Source organism: Narcine bancroftii, chromosome 1 (assembly GCF_036971445.1).
Source record: "Narcine bancroftii isolate sNarBan1 chromosome 1, sNarBan1.hap1, whole genome shotgun sequence".
Classification (NCBI taxonomy): domain Eukaryota; kingdom Metazoa; phylum Chordata; class Chondrichthyes; order Torpediniformes; family Narcinidae; genus Narcine; species Narcine bancroftii.
The window spans coordinates 152,833,819-152,851,364 of record NC_091469.1 but is presented as its reverse complement, the minus strand read 5'-3'; positions in this window follow the sequence as shown (position 1 = coordinate 152,851,364).

The window sequence follows — 17,546 nt, the reverse complement described above, 5'->3', positions numbered from 1 at the left end:
TAACCCTTCCTTAAGTAAGTGCTGTACCTCTGCCCAGATGAAGGCCCTGTCCCCGGTGCTATACCATCTGCTTTTAGTGGCAACAGGTTTACAGTCAGGGGTAAGGTTGGTGAATAGCGACGGAGTGGGGGCTTTTTAAGTGTGGAGAGTCCGCAAGCTGTGCATAGTCAGTAGTTTGGTTGTTGGACATGTACAGTGGGGAGTTGGCTATTGAATTGCTGGTTACGGATGGTGAGGGGTGGATGGGGTCCATCAAATGGCATCATCACACTTTTAAGGTGACATTGAAAATCAAGCCCCAACAGTACACCAAAGCAGATCTGCGACATTACCATCAGTCTAAAGTTGTCATAGACAGTACCCCACACCATTAAAGTCACACTATGGAAACTCCTGAACATCCGCTGTATACGACTTGGATGCCAAAGAGACTTTCTGGTTCACTGGCAGTACTGTAAGGGAGAGGCACCGCACTATGTCTGGATGTACAATCATCGACCTGGCGAGTTGGTGCGGATGGTCCTGGTTGAGGGTGATGGAGGCTAGAGTCGGGTCATTCCACATCATTGCAGTAGAGGATGGCAAAGTCCAAGATGGCGGCCCCCAGGGCCGGCTCATTGTGTTGCTGAATCAGGAAAATGGCACCCAAAATAGTGGCCTCCGCAGCCTGCATGTGGAGCAGCTGGATACCGAAGATGGTGCTGCTGGCCCTAGGTGATGGCAGTGTTGTGGAAGACAGCCCCCACAATCCACGCGCAGCATTGCTAGGAAGGGGTTTGGACTTACACACTTTGGCATAGTGGCACTTGGAGCAGATTGAATCCTTCGCTAGGCAGCGATTGCTCTGATGCAGGAGTAGCACTTCTGGGGTTCCCAGAACAACACAACTGTGGTCGGGTCGTCACCAGAGCCAGTCGAGAGCATCGGGAGGCTTTCGTGGAGCACTGCTGCTGCAGTCAAGTCATTAGTGGAGTAGGGGGGGTGGTGGCGCATCCCAGGCTGCGACCGAGGTGACCATGAGGTGGCTGCGTTGAGCCAGCCAGTGAGAGCAGGGTCATCCAGGAAAGGTGATGTTATTTACATATGAATTTACTACACAAAAGAGTCTGGAAAAACAACCAACTGAAAAACCTCACAAAGATAAGCGTATACAGAGCCGTTGTCATACCCACACTCCTGTTCGGCTCCGAATCATGGGTCCTCTACCGGCACCACCTACGGCTCCTAGAACGCTTCCACCAGCGTTGTCTCCGCTCCATCCTCAACATCCATTGGAGCGCTTACATCCCTAACGTCGAAGTACTCGAGATGGCAGAGGTCGACAGCATCGAGTCCACGCTGCTGAAGATCCAGCTGCGCTGGATGGGTCACGTCTCCAGAATGGAGGACCATCGCCTTCCCAAGATCGTGTTATATGGCGAGCTCTCCACTGGCCACCGTGACAGAGGTGCACCAAAGAAAAGGTACAAGGACTGCCTAAAGAAATCTCTTGGTGCCTGCCACATTGACCACCGCCAGTGGGCTGATAACGCCTCAAACCGTGCATCTTGGCGCCTCACAGTTTGGCGGGCAGCAACCTCCTTTGAAGAAGACCGCAGAGCCCACCTCACTGACAAAAGGCAAAGGAGGAAAAACCCAACACCCAACCCCAACCAACCAATTTTCCCCTGCAACCGCTGCAATCGTGTCTGCCTGTCCCGCATCGGACTTGTCAGCCACAAACGAGCCTGCAGCTGACGTGGACTTCGTCCGCGAAGCCAAGCCAAAGAAGATATGTACAAAAGTGGTTTCACCATATGCACACAGCAGCCACTTTGTCCTGGTGCTGTAGGAATGAATGGTGACTGGAGTATAATCAAGCAGACTGCTTTCCCCTAGAGTTCCTTGAGAATTGATAGAACTTCACTCATCCAGGTACATGGGAAGTACTGCAATACAGGCAGTTCCCGGGTTAAATACAAGTACCATTACCTAAGTTTGTCTTTAACTTGAATTTGTATGTAAGGGGGGGGGCGTGGCAAGATGGCGTAGGGAGTAGATGTGAGATTCCACCTCTCCACAGTTGAATTCTTAATACCCAATTTTCTAAAAACTGTTAAAATATTAAAAGTGCTCTTTACAAGATTTTTGAGAGTCCTGACAGTTATGATGAGAGCTATTAATTCCCAAATGTCAAAAAAAGCAGTTTAAAAGAGTAGGAAGTGCAGAAGAACTGAGGCCTACCTCGTCGAAGGATCCCCAGAGATTGATTTTGGAGCATCTGAAGATGTCAAAGATCACCCAGGCGAAGGTAATATTGACCCCGGCGCTTTCAACACAAGATGGCGCTGCTGCCGCTCGTTCATCTGATGAGAAGCACACGTGCGCTCCTGGAGACACGGAGGCCTCAGCGTGTGGGGGCCCAATGCCTGACCGAGGTCTTGAGCATGTCAAATTAACTTCCAACATGCTGAGCCTCGCGATGGAATTGTTGGGCCTCGATCGCGAGGCCCTGCCCCGATGGCCCAAACATGTCAGGCCAGTATGGGAGGGGATGTTAACCTGGGGTCAGGAGGCCTGGGCGGCAGCAGTGACAGAATACAAATTGACATCAGTTTAATTGATGATGGAAGAAGAAGAGGAAGAGATGGAGGATTACTCTGACTATCCTGAGGAAGAGTTGGATTTGATACTGAAAGCTGCTAGACTCATTAAAGGTAGGCCTCAAAAACTTCAAAAACTTGTAGAAGTAAATCTCCAACTTTACAGACTTTTAAAATAGTACAGGTGGAAGAGGATACTACACTCTCTGTTTCAAAAGAGTTTATGCGACACATGGATAATATGGCTGTTCAGGTTACTCAAGGTTTTCAAGAACGTAAGTTACAATTTACTGAATTAAGAGGTGAAGTGGCATCGATCAAGCAAGATGTTAAATGTTTAAGAGAAGTGAATGTGGGTTAGGGAGAATTTAAGGATATTAAACGAACGTTTTGTGATTGCACTGATACTGTTGATCGATATACTGAAGGAATTGATTATTTGGAACATTGTTTTACAGATTGGAAGGATCAAAAGTGTAAGTTTCTGCAGAAGATGACTCATTAGAAAATCAAAGCAGACGTAATAATATTAAAATAGTGGGCCTGCCAGAAGATATCGAAGGAATGGATCTTGTGAAGTTTTTTTCGGAATTGGATACTGGAAGTGCTGGGAAATCATGCTTTTCCTGAGGGATTGGAATTGGATAGAGCACATAGGGCGTTACGAAGAAAACCTTTTCCTGATCAATCCCCACGGGCAGTTCTTATACGTTGTTTAAGATATCAAGTCCGTGAATTAATTTTTGACTTGCTATCCAGAAAGCTCAACAGAAACAAAGTCCTATGATAGTTCAGGGACGTAGGGTTCATTTTTATTTAGATTTGAGCCAAGATGTGATACGTCGTAGGAAGGAATTCAATCCGGGAAAAGCTGTGTTATGGAAGAAGGGTTCTCGGTTTGCTTTCAGATATCCTGCTGTGTTGAAGGTGTTTTATGGTGATTATCAGGCTGAGATTTTTGATGATGAATTTGATGCTTTATCTGTTGCTAATTCTTTTCCAAATAACTCTCGGAGTTCTGAGTTACAGAAATCAAAAGTAAATGGCTCTCCGAAATGTAATGGTGCCGTGAACAGGAATAGTAAGAAGAATAGTCGGAATCAACATTCGAATACAATGAAGAGGAGGATTCATTTGTTGCTCTGGTTGATGTTCAGGGGCAACCTTGTGGAGTTGTGGGGGTGGGAGATTGAATTGAGATTGATTGTAAAAGTGAAAAGCTGAGATATATATATCAGGTGGGGAGGGTAGATGGCACTAAAACTTCTGAAGTCATCTGCCACTAGTGGTTTAGACCATACCTGATTAAAGGGGGGGGTACCACTTGTGTGGATTTTTTTCTTTTTCTTAGAGGGAAGGGTTTTTTCTAGAGGGATTTAAGGGGGGGGGGGGAGAGGACCTTTTTTTTTCTTTTTTTTTAACCGGAGCTTGAGTCTGTTAGTGGGTTGGTTGTTAAGAGTTATTTTTAAGATAAAATGAGTAAATTGAATTTTGTCACTTTCAATGTTAAAGGGATGAATCATCCAATAAAGTGGAAACAAGTTTTGGATTATATTAAGAAGCTGAAAGTGGATATTGCTTTCTTGATAGAAATGCACTTGACAGGAAAAGAACATCTGAAATTGAAGAGAGTGGGTTGGACGTGTATTGGCATCATCTTTTAATTCTAAAGCAAGAGAGGCGATTTGGATACATAAGTGAGTACCTTTTATGTTGGAATCTGTTTTTGAAAGTGCTGGAAGAGTTCTGAAGGTGAATTGTAAATTGTTTTCTGAAACAAGGACTTTATTGAATTTATATGCTCCAAATGAAGATGATGTACAATTTGTAACTGATACATTTTTAAATTTGAGTCAGTCTAATGAGAATATAATGGTAGGTGGGGATTTTAATTGCTGTCTGGATCCATTATTGGATAAATCTCCAAAAATTGTTAAGAAAATTCAGATGGCTAAAAAACTGGGAGAAGTAATGGGAGAATTGAATTTGGTGGATATTTGGTGACGTATTTACCCGACTGAGAAAGTTTATTCATATTATTCTGCTTGGCATGATTCATTTTCTAGATAGATTTATTTTTAGTATCTGCCCATTTACAGGGAAGACTGGATCTGGCAGAATATAAAAGCAGAATACTGTCGGATCATTCATTATTGACTTGTGAGATTGTTGTAAAGGTTGAGAGGAATTACCGTTGGAGGTTTAATGAAATGTTACTTAGATGACCTGAGTTTGTTATGTTTTTAAAGGACCTGATTAAACTTTTCTTGGAGCTAAACGAGAGATCAGAAGAGAAAATTTACACTGTGGGAAGCTTTGAAAGTGTATTTGAGAGGTCAGATCATTAGTTATATGGCTAAAGTGAAAAAACAATATACTGTGGAACTTCTTGAGTTGGAGAAAGAGATTGAAGAGTTAGAGAAAAAGTTTCAACAGAGTGCAACAGAAGATAATAAGATACATTTAGCTAATTTGAAACTTTGTTATAATACGAAACAAACATATAATTATAAAAAATTGATTTTGAGATCAAAACAACAGTATGAGTTAGGGGAAAGAGCACATAAGGTACTAGTATGTTGAAAACGGAACAAACTTCCAGAACAATCAATGCAATAAGTGGAAATTCGGGTATTACTTATAAACCACAGGAGATAAATGAGGAGTTTCATACTTTTTATTAGGATAAGGTGGATGTCAAACAGATTGACACTTTTTTTGTCTAGTTTGAATTTGGCTTCATTGGAGGAGCAAGATGCAAGATTGTTAGACAATCTATTTATGGATTTTGAATTGAAAGAAGCATTACAAGCAATGCCGATTGTAAATGACCTGGTGAAGATGAATTTACGGTGGAATTTTATAAGGAATTTCATGACTTGTTGTTTCCGGTATATATGGATGTTTTGAGGCAGGCCACAGATACTGGGTTATTTCCTGAATAATTTTTGAGAGCATTGCTATAACAAAGAAAGATAGAGATCCATTGACAGTTGGTTCTAAATCTTTACTTAATGTAGATTATAAGATTGTAACAAATGTGTCTCTCTCTGGTTGCAGTGGTTAGTGAGGTGCTGCAGGGATCAGTGCTTGGGCTTCTACTCTCAATATACAAAACAATTTCAAAGAGAGGGACCATGTTGCACATCTATTTTTGCTGATGACCCTGAACTGAGTAGAAAAGCTAATTGCACAGAGGATACAGAGAGTTTGCAGAGAAATATAGATAGGTTAAGTGAATGCACAAAGATATGGCAGATGAAGTTCAATGTTTAAAAAAAAGGTCATCCACTTTGGAAAGAAAAATAGATCACTCTTATTTGAAAGGTGAAAAATTGCCACATGCTATTATGCATGGAGGCCTGGGAGTGCTTGTGCACCAATCACAAAAAGTTGGTTTGCAGGTCATCAAATATGCAATTAGGATGTTGACCTTCTTTAAAGGGACTGAATTTAAGAGCAGGGAGGTTCTGCTGCAACTGAGCAAAACACTGATAAGGCCACAGTAAAAACACACAATACTTGATGAAGGGCTGAAGCCCAAAATGTTGGTTCTGCATCTTCATCTTTGCTATATAATCAGCTGAGTTTCTCCAACATTGTGTGTTTATGCTTCAACCTCAGAGTCTGCAGACTTTAGTGTTTTACCACTGGTAATGCCACAACTGGAGTATTGTGTTCTGGTCTCCTGATGAGAGGAAGGGCATACTGGTTTTGGAGCTGGTGTAGAGGGGTTCACCAGGTTTGTTCCAAAAATGAAGGGGTTACCTTATGAAGAAAAATTGAGCAGGCTGGGATGTACAACCATGAAAGGAATAGACAAGGTAGAAGCAGGGAGGTGTTTCTACTGGCAGAAGATTATAACTCGGAGACAGAACCTCAAGATTCAGGGAGTAGATTTAAAACAGCAATAAAGAGGAACTGCTTCTCCCAGAGAGGAAAAAATCTTTACTCAAGTTCAGGTGCCTCACAGAATTCATTTAAGATACAGGTGGATGGATATTTAAAGAACAAGCAAAGTTTGGGCGACGGGGAATGGGTAATTAAGTGGATCTCTGACAAAACCCTGATTACCCTTGATCTTATTGAATGGCAGGGGAGGCTTGATGGGCCAGAAGTCCTACTCCTATTTCCTATGTTCTCAGCACAGAATATGTGGAGCCTCAGTATCACCAAAGGGCCAAATCTGCAGCCAACATAAGAAACCATTCCAGAGTGTGGGTAAAGGCCAAAATTCAGATACAGGAACAAGTTTTTTTTTGTTGACTTCAGGAAACATGCAGAGACATGGGTAAATCCTGTTCAGAGTGGATGTGGATAGACTATTTCCGTTAAGAGGAGGAAAGATTAAAACAAGAGGACATGAGTTAAGAATTAAGGGGCAGAGGTTTAGAGGTAACATGAGGGGGAACTTCTTTACTCAGAGAGTGGTAGCCGTGTGGAATGAGCTTCCGGGAGAAATAGTGGCGGCGGAGTCAATTGTATTATTTAAGAAAAGGTTGGACAGGTATATGGATGAGAAGAAGATGGAGGGTTATGGGCATTGTGCAGAGAGGTGGGACTAGAGAGGGGTGTTTGGTTCGGTGCGGACTAGAAGGGCCTAATGGCCTGTTTCCGTGCTGTAAATTGTTATGTTATGTTATGTTAAAAGTCTTGGCTAATAGATTAAAAATAGATATTCATTTGATAATATTACTAAATTAATTACAATAATTAATGCATCCATACAGAAAGTTAATCAACCAAAGATACTAGCATTCGATGTTGAGAAAGCTTTTGATCGAGTTGAGTGGGAATTTTTATTTAAAGTGTTGGAAAGATTTAAATTTGGGCCATTTTTTATAGGTTGGATTAAAGCATTATATAAGAATCCTTCTGCACAGGTGGTGACAAATGGTCAGGTCTCTCAAGCATTTACTCTGTATAATCAACCAGGCAGGGCAGTCTATCATCACCAGCCTTATTTGCATTAGTTATCGAACCTTAAGCTCAAGCAATTATACAAAATATGGCTAATTAAGGTATTACAATTGGACAACATGAGTATAAAATTAACTTATTTGCGGATGATGTATTGATATATTTTTCTAAACCTAAGAATTCATTATTTCAAGAATTATTGGAATATTTTGGGTCAATGTCAAGATACAAATTAAATTGGGATAAAAGTGAGATATCTGAAGAAGATTATTGGGATTGTAAGCAAATTACTAAATAAATTGTCTGAGAAGATTAAGTATTTAGGTGTAATTATTGATAAGGAATTTAAGAATCTGTATGGTCTAAATTATTTACCTTTATTAAATAAGATTAAATCTGATTTAAATTGATGGAAGGATTTACCATTGCCATTAATTAGCTGAGTAAACTGTGTTAAAATGAATATCTATCCACGTATTCAGTATTTATTCCAATCAATTCCGTGTTTGGTACCGGGGAAATTTTTCAAAGAATTGAATGAGGCAATACGTTTCTTTTAATGGAAAGGTAAATTATCAAGAGTATCGATGCAAAAGATGATGTGGTCATATGACTTAGGAGGTCTCCAATTACCACATTTTCAAAACTATTACCAGGCAGCACAATTGAAATTTATTAGTAGATTGTTTGATACTGACCAACCACCAATGTGGGCATATGTGGAGATGGATCAGATACAAGAAAGGTCAATACATAATTTTATATATAAATGGAATTTATTGCTTTTGCAAACATATAAATTACCTGTTTTAACTCATTTATTTAAAATATGGAGTAAGTGGAATCAGCTTATAGATTCGAAAGAAATTAAAACTCCATTATATCAAAATCATTTGATTCCTTTTTCAATGCATAACCCTTATTTGAAGGAGTGGGACTCAAAAGGTTTGGTATTAATTGAAGATTGTTTTGAAGCAGGTTTATTTCTTTCATTTGATAGATTTAAGCAGAAGTTTGGGATTTCACAAAATACGTTGTTTGCTTATTATTAAATACGTGATTTTTTTAATGCATAAATTTGGTCGAGAATTTATATTACGAAGGCAATCGAAGTTTGAAATATTGCTTATGGATAAGGGAAAGAAAGGGTTTGTTTCAGAGATGTATTTGTTATTACAATCAAAAATGAAGAAGTTTGGAGTGTTGAGAGTAAGAGATAAATGGTCATCCCTGAGGAAGTATGGTCTGATTTATGTTTACATAGTGTTACAAAATTAGTTAATGTACGTTATAGTTTAGTTAATTATAACTTTCTACATCAGTTATATTTAACTCCAGAAAAGTTAAAGAGGTATGGCTTTATGGATTCTGATTTGTGTTTTAGATGTGGAGACCAGATAGGTACTTTTATACATTCTGTGTGGGAATGTCCAAATGTTAAACCTTTTTGGGAAAAGATTATTAAGTTTTCGTGAGATTTATTTCAAACAGATTTACTTATGGATCCATGGCTGTGTTTATTAGGATATATGAATCCATTAACAACATGTTTAGATAAATTTTGGATTGCATTTATTCGTTTAAGTCTGGCAGTTGCTAGGAAATGCATTGCGGTAACTTGGAAAAATGATGTAGAATTAAGTATACAGAGGGGGCAAAATGAAATTCAATCATGTTGTATTTAGAGAAAATGACATATAATTTGAGAAATAATTATCATTTTTTTAAAAATATGTGGACTCCATATTTGAAATGTATGAAGTTAAATGTTATGTAAATACCATTTTAGTTTGCATTGTAATTCATCCCACTATATATATTTTTTTTCAATACTTTTTTTTGTATGTTAAGCTCCGGGGGGAGGGAGGGATAGTAAGGAGTTGGGGGGGCGAATAGGGGTTGGAGGGTGGGGGGTAGGGGGAATAAGGGATTTTTTTCATGTATATTATATTTTTTTTATACTATTTTGCAAAATTTTAAATAAATTTTTCAAAACAGAAAAAAAGAATTTGTATAAGTTGGAATAAGTTGGTCCTTATTTAGTGTCAGTTAGTGAAATGTTTAACTTAGTGTATAGTATATATATTACCTTTATAAGCATATAAAATACTTCCCAATACATTAAAACATCTTAAACATAATAAAGCAGTACATAAATAATAAAAATAATACTTTTAATTGCACTTTAAGGTCTATAGTTTCCTTTTTTCTGTTTCCCCATCTACCTTGTACAGTGGAACCACATTTGCAACCTTCCAATTCCCTGGAACCACACCACAGACTATTGATTTCTGGAAGGTTGTCTCCAAAGCCACCTCTTTCAAAACCCGCGGGTGTACCTTGTACGGTCTGGGAGATTTATCTATCTTTAATCCATTCACATGACCTGGCTCAATTTCTCTAGTAATCTTAACTATATCCAATTCTACTCCCTGAAGCCTGTCTGTCAGGAATATTATTAATGACTTCCAATGTGAATACTGACGTAAAATATTGACTTAATTCTTCTGCTATTTCTTTGTAACCCATTATGATTTCCCCATAATTGTTTTCTATCAGTCCTATGTCAACACGTGTCTCACTTTTATTATTTATATATTTTTAAAAATCTCAGTATCTTTTTTATATTGTTTTCCAATCTCCTTTCATAACTCATTTTTTCTTTCCTTCTGACTTCCTTTCTGTAGGTTTCTAAAGGAATCCCAGTCCTCTCGTGTCCCACGAGTTTTAGCTTCCTTGTATGCCCTCCCCTTTGCTTTTACCTTCTTTTGTTAGCCACATTGCTCCCATCTTTCCTTTGACTAATTTCCTTTTCCTTAGAAAATATCTATCCTCAGGCCTTTTATTATTTGCAAAAATATCTTCCAATCCTGCTCTGTTCCTCTGACTCGTTTGCTTTTCCAGTCGACTTGAGCCAGTTCCTTTCTCATACCACCATAATTTCCTTTATTCCACTGAAAAATTGATCTATATGAAAAATTTTTTCCCTTTTCACATTTGAAATTGAATTCGACCATGTTATGGTCACTGCTTCCTAGGGGTTCTAAGACCTTTAACTCCCTAACGACCTCAGGTTCATTGCACATGACCCAATCGAGAACTGCAGATCCCCTCGTGGGCTTCTCAACAAACTGTTCAAAAAATCCATCTCTTAGGTTTTCTACAAACTCACTCTCCTGTGATCCCCTAATTTCCTGACCTTCCCAATCCCCTGCCATGTTAAAATCTCCCATAATTATTTTAATATTATCCTTGTGCTGTCATTTGTATTTCTGACTGTGTCCCACAGTCCACTTCCTGACTGCGGTTTGGGGGCCTGTATATAACTGCTAATATTATCTTTTTACCCTTGGTATTTCTTAATTTAACCCATACTGATTCTACCACTTTAGACCCTATGTCCCTATATCTATTGATTTAATGTCATTACATCATCAGAGCCTCCCCCACCCCCCTTCACCTCTACCCTCCTCCCTATCTTTTCTATAACCTTGGAGATTGAGCTCCTGATCACATGCCTCATTGAGCCATGTTTCAGTAATGGCCACATGTCATACCTTTTTAAATGAATCTGAGCAACCAGGTCATCTACTTTGTGCATTTAAGTATAGTGCCCGTAAGCACGTTATTGATGTCGTTTGTGCTGTATTTCTGTTGAGCAGCTTTCTCCTGTCCACCTGCCTTCCCTTCATGTCGTTATAGACCACCTCTTTACTATTAATTTCTTCCTCTGTTGTAACTCCCTGACTCGCTGCTATCCTATTCTCTTGGCTCTCATTTTGATTTCCCTCCCCCTGCAAAGCTAGTTTAAACCCTCCCCAACGGCTCTAGCAACCCCCCTGCCAGGATATTGGTCCCTTTCCAGTTGAGGTGCAGCCCATCCTTGTTATAGAGGTCTGACCTTCCCCAGAAGCTGTCCCAATGATCCAGGAATCTGAAGCCCTGCCCCCTCCTCCAACTCTTTAGTCATGTATTTATCTGCCATAACTTCCTATTTGTACCCTGTCTAGCACATGGCACAGGCAGCAATCTGGAGATTACCACCTCGAGGTCCTGTCTTTTAACTTTCTACCTAGCTCCCTGTATTCTCCCTAGGGGTCCTCACCTCTACATCTATCTATGTCATTGGTCCCCACGTGGACCACGACATCCAGCTGCTCTACCACCCCTTCCAGAATGCTGCTGAGATGATTTAAGACAACCCTGACCCTGGCACCTGGGAGGCCACATGCCATCTGGGAGTCTCTATGCATTCCAGCAAACTTCCTGTCTGCCTTTCTAACCAGTGAGTCCCCTTCTCAGCATTTCCCTTCTGAGCCGAGGAGTCAATCTCTGTGCCAGAGACTAGACTTCCTCGATTCATCCCTGGTAGATTGTCTCCACCAGCAGTATCCAAAACAGCATACATATTGGTAGTGGGAACATCCACAGGGGTACTCTGCATTACTGGCCCCTTCCTTTTACCTCCCCTGACAGTCACCCATCTGTCTGCGTCCTGTCTATTTGGGGTGAGTACCTCTCTGTAATTCCTCTCTATGACTGCCTTGGCTTCCAGAATAACTCACAGTTCATCCAGTTCCAGCTCCAGTTGCTGAACTTGGTCAGTTATGAGCCAGAGCTGAATGCATTTTCTGCAGGTGTGGTTGTCTGGGACAAGTATACCGTCCCAGATTTCCCACATACCCCAGCTGGAACAATCCACAACACTAGCTGACTCCATTAGCTTGTAGAGTAATACCCTTGACTAGACTTACCTTCTCACCTTACCTTGGTTGCAGCAGTTGCTCTCCTCAGCCTCTGCTCGCCAAAGCCTCTTGTTCCAAAGCCTCAAAGCCCCACTCCTTTGCAGTGCCACTCACTCGCTAGGTGATCCTTACCTTTTTATTGGCCCTCGACCTATTAACCCCGTCAATTGCTCCTCACCTCTCCTCCTCTGAAAGCCACCGAATTCCGACTCCTCCTACGCAAACTCCTTGCTCAAACCAACTGGTTTGTATCTCACTTCAGTAGAAAAGGCCTACTTGTATAAGCTCATCTAGATGTATCATAATTTTATGTACCTATATCAAATCTCCCCTCATTCCTCTACGTTCCAGGGAATAAGATCCTAACCTGTTTAACCTTTCCCTGTAACTCAGTTCCTGAAGTTCGGGCGACATCCTAGTAAATCTTCTCTATCTTCTTTGCAAATTTTGTGTAAGGATAAGCCTGGACCTGGGGGTGGGGGGGGGGGGTGGGGGGGGGGGGAGGAATAAGTCAGGGAAATGCAAATTACAATGGTATAAGTCAGAATTAAATTGGCTGGACGGGTGTTATGTGTGTGAAACCCATTGTCTCTGATGGTGAGAACTTGAGAAAAAGGCTCAAAATGGATCATCATTTTGGTACTTCGGACCGAGTCGACCTCGTCCTGAGGACGATTTGCAAATGGACACACAGGATGAAAGGACAGATGAAAATGAAGCACCTAATTATCAGAGAAGGCATCGAGCTGCAAGTGCTTGGAGTTCTTAAATATATTTGTCAGCCAATGGCAGTTTGTGTCAATAATAAAGGAGACTGTAGCTGCTCGAAATCTGCACCAGATCTGGAGAGTGATTGCTGGATCAGATTGATTCCTGAAATGGCAGGACCAATGATAGACCTATTAGGTTTTTAGGTGTAAATCTCACCAACAACTTGCCCTGGTCCAATCACGTTAATCCGATGGCCAAGAAAGTACATCATCACCCCTACTTCCTCTGCAGCCTGAGGAGATTTGCCAGCAGAGCATTGTGACCACAGCTCAAGTCATCACACACTTCCCGATGCCTCAGGAAAGCAGGCACTGCATTAAAGGACCATCCCAACCCTGGTCACACTCTCTTCTTCCTAACCCCCCCACCCCCACCCCCTCCACTACCCCCACCCCCTCCACTACCCCTCCATCCAAGCAGAAGATACACCAGTTTGCATACATTGATGCAATCAGACTCTTCAATCAGCCTTTTGTTCATGAAAGAGAGTGTCATGTAGATTCAAGATTCCTTTACTGTCATGTAATAAAACAGGTATATAGCTTTAGTCTACTGAAAGGCAGACATATTCGCCCTCAGCAGATATTGCTGGGAGCTTCTTACAGTCAGAGAAAGAGAAGCAAAATAGAACCCCCCCACCCCCAACCCAGAGTCACCGAATGCATATGGATTCACCTCCAGCATACCCGCAGCCTCTGCAACCACAGGGTCCAGTCCAAACCATTGGTAACCCAAACTATTTAGTTGTACTTTTTTAACACTATATCCTGCACTTTTGTTTTATTGTAACACTATTGGCGGCTGTGGTAAACCACTGTAATGTATAATTATCTGGTCAAGCATACCTATTGGCCGGTTGTAGCTGTGGCCCCTCCCCACAGAATCCTGTATAATGATGGCTGCTCCACAGCCCCCTGCAACTTAACCGAACAGTAGGGATATGCTGTGTTCTCATGACTCCTCCCCTTTCTTCCCCATAAAGGCTATCATGCCATAACCCTACCCCCAGTTTGAGTCCGGGTCAGTGTGAGCGACCAACACAGGGATACTGTCCATCTTGCAAATAAAAGCCTTCAGTTTCGGCAACTTTCAGTCTTTGTGCATTAGTGCACTGTCTACAAAATCCACCAAAGCGATCCCCCCCCCCTTCCCAACCACCCGGATTACTATGGCAACATCTCCCAAACTTGCAAACTCCAGCACTAAGATAATACAAGAGCAACATGGGAAGCTTTCCCTCCAAGTGAGTTAATTTGGAAAGATATCACCACTCATTCTGGGTCCAATTCCTGGAACTCACTGCCCAACAACACTTGCACCAGAAAGATTGCAGCAGTTCAGGAAGGTGGCTCAAGGGCAATTAATGATGGATGCTAACTGGTCAGCAATGCCCACATCCAGAAATACACTGCATTGTTTAGCCAGTGTTTCTTTGGTGAAATTTCCTAAAGTTGATTGAACATAGAATATAGAACAGCACATCACAGTATAAGTCCTTCGGCCCACAATGTTGAGCTATGACTCACTGGTGGGCCTCAGTGTTTCTATGTGGGTCTTTAAAAATGTTAAATAAAATACTTTAAATGAGATAAAGATGTGTTTTTTACTGAACTGCCTTTGCCCTTGACTTGAAAATATTGCTCAGTCATTGTCACTAGTGGGCCTGAGAGTGAAAATGTTTCAGAACCACTGAGTCACAGAGTGCTGGAGAAACTCAGCAGGTCACGCAACTTTCTTCATGTAGCAAAGATACAGAACCAACATTTTGGGCCTGAGCTCTTCGCCAATGTTATGTCTCTGTGTTACTTGGGAGGCTTCTTAAGAGATCCAAGATTCAAATAACAGAAGAGTTTACTTCCTGATGCCTTCCACCATCTCAGGAAACTGTTCACACACTCTTTTACATATATATATATATGCTCCACAGTGGTGCATTACAGTTATTACAGTGAGAAGGGTGTATTCTTACGCGGTTACAAAATAGTTCACATTATCAGGCCCAAAATATTGTTTATGTATCGTTGCTAAATAAAGAATGTTGCACGATCTGCTGAGTTTCTCCAGCATTTTTGTCTACTAACTACAATCACCACATCTGCAGACTTTCTTGTTTAATTCCAACATCAATCTAACCCTTCTCAACCTCACAATGTACAAATTATTTTACTTACATCCATCTGGCTGACAGAATACTTCCAGCCAATAGTAGGAAGGCAAGAATACCACCATGTTCAAATCCCCTCTCAAATTCCACTGTGAAAATATCTTCACCTAAAAGGACACAAAGGTTCGAAAAAGGTTCAATGACAATTACAGACGTAAAATAAATGCTGATTGTACACATTTTTTAAATCAATTTTCAAAATCACACTTAAAGAAAAACACCCTTTCAAATCAAGGTTTGGCTCTAACACAGTTTCAGTGGTGTTTTTTGGAGGCACACCCAAATGTGTAAATGCTTCCCTCAACTGTGCTCCACATTAAGGAATGGAAAGTGTTGGAGTTCTGGCCCATTCAGAAGAATGTGCTCGGATACTATTCAAGTCCGAGTTTTGCCAGCTTCTGAGGTCAAAATGAATCACTCCAGCAGTGGAGTTTGGCCTATTTGCTACAATATGAAGCCTTGTCCGAGATGTAAATTTAAGTCATGGAGTCGTACAGGATGGAAAAACACATAGAAATGCTGGAGGAAGTCAGCTGGTCTCGCAGAGTCCGTTGGAGGTAAATATATGTTGCCAATGTTTCAGGCCTAATCCTTGAAGAAGGAAGAAGGGCAGACTTTCAGGTTTCACTTCATACAGGATGGAAACACATTCTTTCCCATCAGATCTACATTGACTATTGAAACCCCTTTTACACCTATCCTATAATAATACCATGTCTTATTTTCCCCTCAACCCCAACTCCCCCCACCAGATCCCACAACTCACCTACATGCCAGGGGGGCATTTACAATTTACCTCTTGAGGAAACCCACCTGATCACAGGGAGAACGTGCAAAATCAACTCAGACAACACCCAAGGTCAGGATGGACTCCACCTCTCTGAGGCAGCTGTGCCACTGTCCAACTGGACTGCTTTTTGGTAAAAATAATGATACTTCTGTTGGAACTGTCAGTCAGGAACAACTGAGTTCTGGTGATGAATGAACATGGAACAGCACAGCACAGGAAAAGGCCCTTCAGCTCATGCCTCCCTGCCGAAGGCAATGCCCAAACCAAACCAAAACTCTGCGGCCTGAATCTGACAGATACCCCTCACCTCCTCTGTATTCATGTGGGATCCTCCCAAATGCCGCTGTTGCATCCGTTACATTCACCACACTTGGCAGCCCACTCCAGGTACCCACCATTCTCTATGCTAAAAATTGGTCTCCTTAAACATCCTCCCATCATCTCAAATGTGCATCTTGTGGCGCATGACCCTTCTAAGCCGGTGAAGGGATTCCATAAAACCATAAGACATTAGGAGTACATATGGGTCAAGCTGACCCATTCTCCCACTCAGTCTCACTTCCCGGCTTTCTCCCATTACCTGGCTAATCAAGAACTTATCAATCTCTGCCTTAATACACCCAATGACTTGGCCTCCATAACCACCTGTGGCAACAAATTCCAAATATTCATCATCCTGTGGCTAAAGTAATTTCTCCACAACTCTGTCCTAAGCAAACACCCTTCAATCCTGAATTTGTGCCCTCTTGTCCTAGACTCTCCCACCATGGGAAACAACCTGTCCACACCCTTTAACATTCAAAATGTTTCAATGAGATCCTCCCTCATTCTCCTGAATTCCAACGAGTACAGGCCAAGAGCCATCAAATGATTTTGATGGACCATGCTTCTCATGATTTTATAAACTTCTCTTGGGTCACCCCTCAGCTTCCTATGATCCAGAGGAGACAGCCCAAGTTTTCCCCAAAACTCTTACTTTCCAAACTAACATCCTGGCAGACCTCCTTTGCACCCTCTCCAAAACCTGCACATCCTTCCTGCAATGGGGTGACCAGAACTGCAAATGACGCTCCAAGGGCAGTGTACGCCAGAGTTCAGTGAGACTGTTTACAGATCCAATCTTAACAAGCCCTGCATGCTCAATGCTCCATCCAACACACTTTATTGTAAAGTTACAACACATGAGACTCAACTCAGTAGCGCGCTTGAGCCCATTTCACTTCAGGACCCTGTTCAAGTTGATCTGCAGCACCAGATGTGACCTCGCCAATGGTGAGACCAAATCCAGCAGACCTCACCACCAGTGAGCTCACTCTTTTATAACTTGATCACTTCTCTCTGCCCCTATCTGAGTTAATAAGGGGGGAGGTGGTAAGGTATTTGGGTGGTAGGAGAGAAGTATGGAAGAAACTAACTAACTTGATTGCTTCTCAGGGAAGGGGGTGTAAAGGTTAAAACTTTGTGTTTTTAATACTTAGTTAATTTTGTGTCTGTCTCTTTAAGAGAACTATTGTTTATAGTGTTACCATAGACTATGATGTAATATGTCATAATTTCCGTCCAGGCTAATGGGT